A 7,500-nucleotide genomic window follows, 5' to 3' on the forward strand; every position below is an offset into this window, starting at 1 on the left:
TCCTTCTGGAGCTCGCCTAAGTGCCAACGGCTCTTGCGCCGTAATGTGTCCGCTTTGCCTGGTTCCCTCGGTCGGCCACAAACGGCGAAAAATCAGCCTCTCCTTCTGGAGCTCGCCTAAGTGCCAACGGCTCTTGCGCCGTAATGTGTCCGCTTTGCCTGGTTCCCTCGGTCGGCCACAAATAGCGAAAAACCAGCCTCTCCTTCTGGAGCTCGCGCCAACTTTGTCAAAAAATTTCTAAGTGCCAACGGCTCTTGCGCCGTAAAGTGTCCGCTTTGCCTGGTTCCCTCGGTCGGCCACAAATAGCGAAAAATCAGCCTCTCCTTCTGGAGCTCGTGCCAACTTTGGCGAATATTTTCTAAGTGCCAACGGCTCTTGCGCCGTAAAGTGTCCGCTTTGCCTGGTTCCCTCGGTCGGCCACAAATAGCGAAAAATCAGCCTCTCCTTCTGGAGCTCGCCTAAGTGCCAACGGCTCTTGCGCCGTAATGTGTCCGCTTTGTCTGGTTCCCTCGGTCGGCCACAAACGGCGAAAAATCAGCCTCTCCTTCTGGAGCTCGTGCCAACTTTGGCGAATATTTTCTAAGTGCCAACGGCTCTTGCGCCGTAAAGTGTCCGCTTTGCCTGGTTCCCTCGGTCGGCCACAAATAGCGAAAAATCAGCCTCTCCTTCTGGAGCTCGCCTAAGTGCCAACGGCTCTTGCGCCGTAATGTGTCCGCTTTGTCTGGTTCCCTCGGTCGGCCACAAACGGCGAAAAATCAGCCTCTCATTCTGGAGCTCGTGCCAACTTTGGCGAATATTTTCTAAGTGCCAACGGCTCTTGCGCCGTAATGTGTCCGCTTTGCCTGGTTCCCTCGGTCGGCCACAAATAGCGAAAAAATCAGCCTCTCCTTCTGGAGCTCGCCTAAGTGCCAACGGCTCTTGCGCCGTAATGTGTCCGCTTTGCCTGGTTCCCTCGGTCGGCCACAAACGGCGAAAAATCAGCCTCTCATTCTGGAGCTCGTGCCAACTTTGGCGAATATTTTCTAAGTGCCAACGGCTCTTGCGCCGTAATGTGTCCGCTTTGCCTGGTTCCCTCGGTCGGCCACGAACGGCGAAAAATCAGCCTCTCCTTCTGGAGCTCGCCTAAGTGCCAACGGCTCTTGCGCCGTAATGTGTCCGCTTTGCCTGGTTCCCTCGGTCGGCCACAAACGGCGAAAAATCAGCCTCTCCTTCTGGAGCTCGCCTAAGTGCCAACGGCTCTTGCGCCGTAATGTGTCCGCTTTGCCTGGTTCCCTCGGTCGGCCACAAATAGCGAAAAACCAGCCTCTCCTTCTGGAGCTCGCCTAAGTGCCAACGGCTCTTGCGCCGTAATGTGTCCGCTTTGCCTGGTTCCCTCGGTCGGCCACAAACGGCGAAAAATCAGCCTCTCCTTCTGGAGCTCGCCTAAGTGCCAACGGCTCTTGCGCCGTAATGTGTCCGCTTTGCCTGGTTCCCTCGGTCGGCCACAAATAGCGAAAAACCAGCCTCTCCTTCTGGAGCTCGCCTAAGTGCCAACGGCTCTTGCGCCGTAATGTGTCCGCTTTGCCTGGTTCCCTCGGTCGGCCACAAACGGCGAAAAATCAGCCTCTCCTTCTGGAGCTCGCCTAAGTGCCAACGGCTCTTGCGCCGTAATGTGTCCGCTTTGCCTGGTTCCCTCGGTCGGCCACAAATAGCGAAAAACCAGCCTCTCCTTCTGGAGCTCGCCTAAGTGCCAACGGCTCTTGCGCCGTAATGTGTCCGCTTTGCCTGGTTCCCTCGGTCGGCCACAAACGGCGAAAAATCAGCCTCTCCTTCTGGAGCTCGCCTAAGTGCCAACGGCTCTTGCGCCGTAATGTGTCCGCTTTGCCTGGTTCCCTCGGTCGGCCACAAATAGCGAAAAACCAGCCTCTCCTTCTGGAGCTCGCCTAAGTGCCAACGGCTCTTGCGCCGTAATGTGTCCGCTTTGCCTGGTTCCCTCGGTCGGCCACAAACGGCGAAAAATCAGCCTCTCCTTCTGGAGCTCGCCTAAGTGCCAACGGCTCTTGCGCCGTAATGTGTCCGCTTTGCCTGGTTCCCTCGGTCGGCCACAAATAGCGAAAAACCAGCCTCTCCTTCTGGAGCTCGCCTAAGTGCCAACGGCTCTTGCGCCGTAATGTGTCCGCTTTGCCTGGTTCCCTCGGTCGGCCACAAACGGCGAAAAATCAGCCTCTCCTTCTGGAGCTCGCCTAAGTGCCAACGGCTCTTGCGCCGTAATGTGTCCGCTTTGCCTGGTTCCCTCGGTCGGCCACAAATAGCGAAAAACCAGCCTCTCCTTCTGGAGCTCGCGCCAACTTTGTCAAAAAATTTCTAAGTGCCAACGGCTCTTGCGCCGTAAAGTGTCCGCTTTGCCTGGTTCCCTCGGTCGGCCACAAATAGCGAAAAATCAGCCTCTCCTTCTGGAGCTCGTGCCAACTTTGGCGAATATTTTCTAAGTGCCAACGGCTCTTGCGCCGTAATGTGTCCGCTTTGCCTGGTTCCCTCGGTCGGCCACAAATAGCGAAAAATCAGCCTCTCCTTCTGGAGCTCGCCTAAGTGCCAACGGCTCTTGCGCCGTAATGTGTCCGCTTTGTCTGGTTCCCTCGGTCGGCCACAAACGGCGAAAAATCAGCCTCTCCTTCTGGAGCTCGTGCCAACTTTGGCGAATATTTTCTAAGTGCCAACGGCTCTTGCGCCGTAAAGTGTCCGCTTTGCCTGGTTCCCTCGGTCGGCCACAAATAGCGAAAAATCAGCCTCTCCTTCTGGAGCTCGTGCCAACTTTGGCGAATATTTTCTAAGTGCCAACGGCTCTTGCGCCGTAATGTGTCCGCTTTGCCTGGTTCCCTCGGTCGGCCACAAATAGCGAAAAAATCAGCCTCTCCTTCTGGAGCTCGCCTAAGTGCCAACGGCTCTTGCGCCGTAATGTGTCCGCTTTGCCTGGTTCCCTCGGTCGGCCACAAACGGCGAAAAATCAGCCTCTCATTCTGGAGCTCGTGCCAACTTTGGCGAATATTTTCTAAGTGCCAACGGCTCTTGCGCCGTAATGTGTCCGCTTTGCCTGGTTCCCTCGGTCGGCCACGAACGGCGAAAAATCAGCCTCTCCTTCTGGAGCTCGCCTAAGTGCCAACGGCTCTTGCGCCGTAATGTGTCCGCTTTGCCTGGTTCCCTCGGTCGGCCACAAACGGCGAAAAATCAGCCTCTCCTTCTGGAGCTCGCCTAAGTGCCAACGGCTCTTGCGCCGTAATGTGTCCGCTTTGCCTGGTTCCCTCGGTCGGCCACAAATAGCGAAAAACCAGCCTCTCCTTCTGGAGCTCGCCTAAGTGCCAACGGCTCTTGCGCCGTAATGTGTCCGCTTTGCCTGGTTCCCTCGGTCGGCCACAAACGGCGAAAAATCAGCCTCTCCTTCTGGAGCTCGCCTAAGTGCCAACGGCTCTTGCGCCGTAATGTGTCCGCTTTGCCTGGTTCCCTCGGTCGGCCACAAATAGCGAAAAACCAGCCTCTCCTTCTGGAGCTCGCCTAAGTGCCAACGGCTCTTGCGCCGTAATGTGTCCGCTTTGCCTGGTTCCCTCGGTCGGCCACAAACGGCGAAAAATCAGCCTCTCCTTCTGGAGCTCGCGCCAACTTTGTCAAAAAATTTCTAAGTGCCAACGGCTCTTGCGCCGTAAAGTGTCCGCTTTGCCTGGTTCCCTCGGTCGGCCACAAATAGCGAAAAATCAGCCTCTCCTTCTGGAGCTCGTGCCAACTTTGGCGAATATTTTCTAAGTGCCAACGGCTCTTGCGCCGTAATGTGTCCGCTTTGCCTGGTTCCCTCGGTCGGCCACAAATAGCGAAAAATCAGCCTCTCCTTCTGGAGCTCGCCTAAGTGCCAACGGCTCTTGCGCCGTAAAGTGTCCGCTTTGTCTGGTTCCCTCGGTCGGCCACAAACGGCGAAAAATCAGCCTCTCCTTCTGGAGCTCGTGCCAACTTTGGCGGCGAATATTTTCTAAGTGCCAACGGCTCTTGCGCCGTAAAGTGTCCGCTTTGTCTGGTTCCCTCGGTCGGCCACAAATAGCGAAAAATCAGCCTCTCCTTCTGGAGCTCGCGCAAGTGCCAACGGCTCTTGCGCCGTAAAGTGTCCGCTTTGTCTGGTTCCCTCGGTCGGCCACAAATAGCGAAAAATCAGCCTCTCCTTCTGGAGCTCGTGCCAACTTTGGCGAATATTTTCTAAGTGCCAACGGCTCTTGCGCCGTAATGTGTCCGCTTTGTCTGGTTCCCTCGGTCGGCCACAAATAGCGAAAAATCAGCCTCTCCTTCTGGAGCTCGTGCCAACTTTGGCGAATATTTTCTAAGTGCCAACGGCTCTTGCGCCGTAAAGTGTCCGCTTTGCCTGGTTCCCTCGGTCGGCCACAAATAGCGAAAAATCAGCCTCTCCTTCTGGAGCTCGCGCCAACTTTGTCAAAAAATTTCTAAGTGCCAACGGCTCTTGCGCCGTAAAGTGTCCGCTTTGCCTGGTTCCCTCGGTCGGCCACAAATAGCGAAAAATCAGCCTCTCCTTCTGGAGCTCGCGCCAACTTTGTCAAAAAATTTCTAAGTGCCAACGGCTCTTGCGCCGTAAAGTGTCCGCTTTGCCTGGTTCCCTCGGTCGGCCACAAATAGCGAAAAATCAGCCTCTCCTTCTGGAGCTCGCGCCAACTTTGTCGAAAAATTTCTAAGTGCCAACGGCTCTTGCGCCGTAAAGTGTCCGCTTTGTCTGGTTCCCTCGGTCGGCCGCAAATAGCGAAAAATCAGCCTCTCGCCCGTCAGGTACCAGGCGTTGGGGTACCAGGGGTAAGTGCAGTACCAGCTTTGGTCTGTTGGTGCGCCAGAGTACGATGAGTTGGTCCCCCTAGTCACTGTACTCATTACCTTTACCCCCAAATCGCAAAATATAGTCAGAACGAGTGTGGGGAACACAAGTTTTGGCCCCGAGAACCAGGCGGCTGGTGTCTCTAGCGATGTGTTCCCCCCCAAAAAGTGTTCACATGCTCGGACAGCGAACCTAGGAGCTACCGCAAAGCACTCTGGAAGTGCAAGAGCGAAAAATTTTCTAAGTACAAAAACTCTCGAAAATTTTCAAAGTGTCACAGTGCTCGAAAATTTTCAAAGTGCTACATGCTTTCCATCCAAGGAAGGAATAGTGGAGGACCGGCCGCCTCCTTAAACACAAGCCGGCGGAACGACGGGGAGGACCGGCCGCCTCCTTAAACACAGGCCGGTGGAACGTTTGGCAGAATTCTTCTCGTGGAGGACCGGCCGCCTCCTTAAACACAAGCCGGCGGAACGACGGGGAGGACCGGCCGCCTCCTTAAACACAGGCCGGTGGAACGTTTGGCAGAATTCTTCTCGTGGAGGACCGGCCGCCTCCTTAAACACAGGCCGGTGGGAACGGTTGGCAGAATTGCGTGACGGCCGCCTGCTCCCGGCGTCCGCACGTGAACGAACACCCCCTCCCGGGGACGGCCGTCTGCTCCCGACCGCCGTCCTTCACCCCCTCACCTTCCGGACCCCCGTCTGCTCCCGGCGGGCCTCCGAGTACCCCCACCTTCTCCCGAACTGACCGACAGGCAATGAGACCCGCCTTGGTAGGGCCCCCACCGGCCCCGGCTCGCGCCGGCGTTGGGTGGACGGTTCCTCCCCACTTGCGGGTCGCTCTCCACGGAGGACCGGTCGCCTCACTAAACATAGGCCGGGCGAAAATCTGCGAATGTTATACATCCAAGGAGGGAGGACCGGCCGCCTCCTTAAACCACCGGCCGGGCGAAAATCTGCGAATGTTATACATCCAAGGAGGGAGGACCGGCCGCCTCCTTAAACCACCGGCCGGGCGAAAATATGCGAATGTTATACATCCAAGGAGGGAGGACCGGTCGCCTCACTAAACATAGGCCGGGCGAAAATCTGCGAATGTTATACATCCAAGGAGGGAGGACCGGCCGCCTCCTTAAACCACCGGCCGGGCGAAAATCTGCGAATGTTATACATCCAAGAAAGGAAGGAAGGAGGGAACCGGCCGCCTCCTTAAACACAGGCCGGGCGAAAATCTGCGAATCTTATCCATCCAAGGACGGAGGACCGGCCGCCTCCTTAAACACAGGCCGGTAGGAACGGTTGGCAGAATCGCGTGACGGCCGCCTGCTCCCGGCGTCCGCACGTGAACGAACACCCCCTCCCGGGGACGGCCGTCTGCTCCCGGCCGCCGTCCTTCACCCCCCTCAGCTTCCGGACCCCCGTCTGCTCCCGGCGGGCCTCCGAGTACCCTCCCCTTCTCCCGAACTGACCGACTGGCACTCATGACCCGCCTTGGTAGGGCCCCCACCGGCCCCGGCTCGCGCCGGCGTTGGGTGGACGGTTCCTCCCCACTTGCGGGTCGCACTCTAGCGCCTCGGCCGCCGCGAGAGCGTGCGCTACGCGCCGCCCCCGCAGGCCTTGGCGCGACCGAACGGCAGCGAGACCGAGACGCCCCGAATCACCCACCTAGAGGAAATCAACGGAGGCCGAGCGCGCGATCCGATTGCGGCACGCCGCGTGGGTGTCCGCCGGCCGCGCCGGTCTACCGCGAATGCTGTTTCTCAAACCCTTGCCTAACCAGACGGCACCGCGGGATGTGTTGTCGCAACTCTGCTCGACTATCCGAATAGCCTTTCCCGACTACCGCGTTGCGGGAGGCGTCTTTCGTGCCGCCGGTGGCGTATGACCTTCCGCGAGAGGCGTGCGGGCTCGGGGGGGCCGCAACGACCGAGTCTGACTCGGACGGGGCGCAGCTTCCCTCCCGGTCACAGCAATAAGCGCCGAACGCAGCGTTGGTCACCAGCCACCCCGGCGGGTTCGTCGGGAGCGCCGGTACCCTTCCGTAGCTAGTTGCCAGCTGGCCACAGCGGGCCGCACCGACCGAGTCTGACTCGGACGGGGCGCAGCTTCCCGTCTGGGTGACAGCGGCGCTGAGGACGGCGGGGCGGCCGGAACCCCTTCGACCCCCCGGCTCCCACCAGTGTCGATCAAACTCCGCATCCTGGCCGTAGCGCGAGACCGGCGGGCCGCAACGACCGAGTCTGACTCGGACGGGGCGCAGCTTCCCGCTTGGGCCTCGGCGCGCGCGCCTCGCGCGGGCAAGTCGCCGGCACAGCGCCGCGCCCCCGACCCCCGCTTTACGGAAACGAAGCGAGCCTCAGCGGGCCGCAACGACCGAGTCTGACTCGGACGGGGCGCAGCTTCCCGCCTGGGTCATCGCACGTTCCCCCAGCTCGGGCCTGGGAGGCCGACGCCTTTCCCCCGGACCACCGCCGTGCCCGCACGGTTCATCCTCGGCCCCCGCTGGCCAAGCCCGACCGACGTGCCACCCCCGTTGCCGAGTTCGCTCTTCCCGAGCTTCGTCCCCAACCCTCACGCGAGCCGTCCGTCCCCCGAACCGACCGACGGGAGCCGCTTGCCAAGCGACGTCAGCGTCAGCGTCCTACGGGTCTGATCTGGCCA

Source organism: Syngnathus typhle, unplaced genomic scaffold (assembly GCF_033458585.1).
Source record: "Syngnathus typhle isolate RoL2023-S1 ecotype Sweden unplaced genomic scaffold, RoL_Styp_1.0 HiC_scaffold_405, whole genome shotgun sequence".
Classification (NCBI taxonomy): Eukaryota; Metazoa; Chordata; class Actinopteri; order Syngnathiformes; family Syngnathidae; genus Syngnathus; species Syngnathus typhle.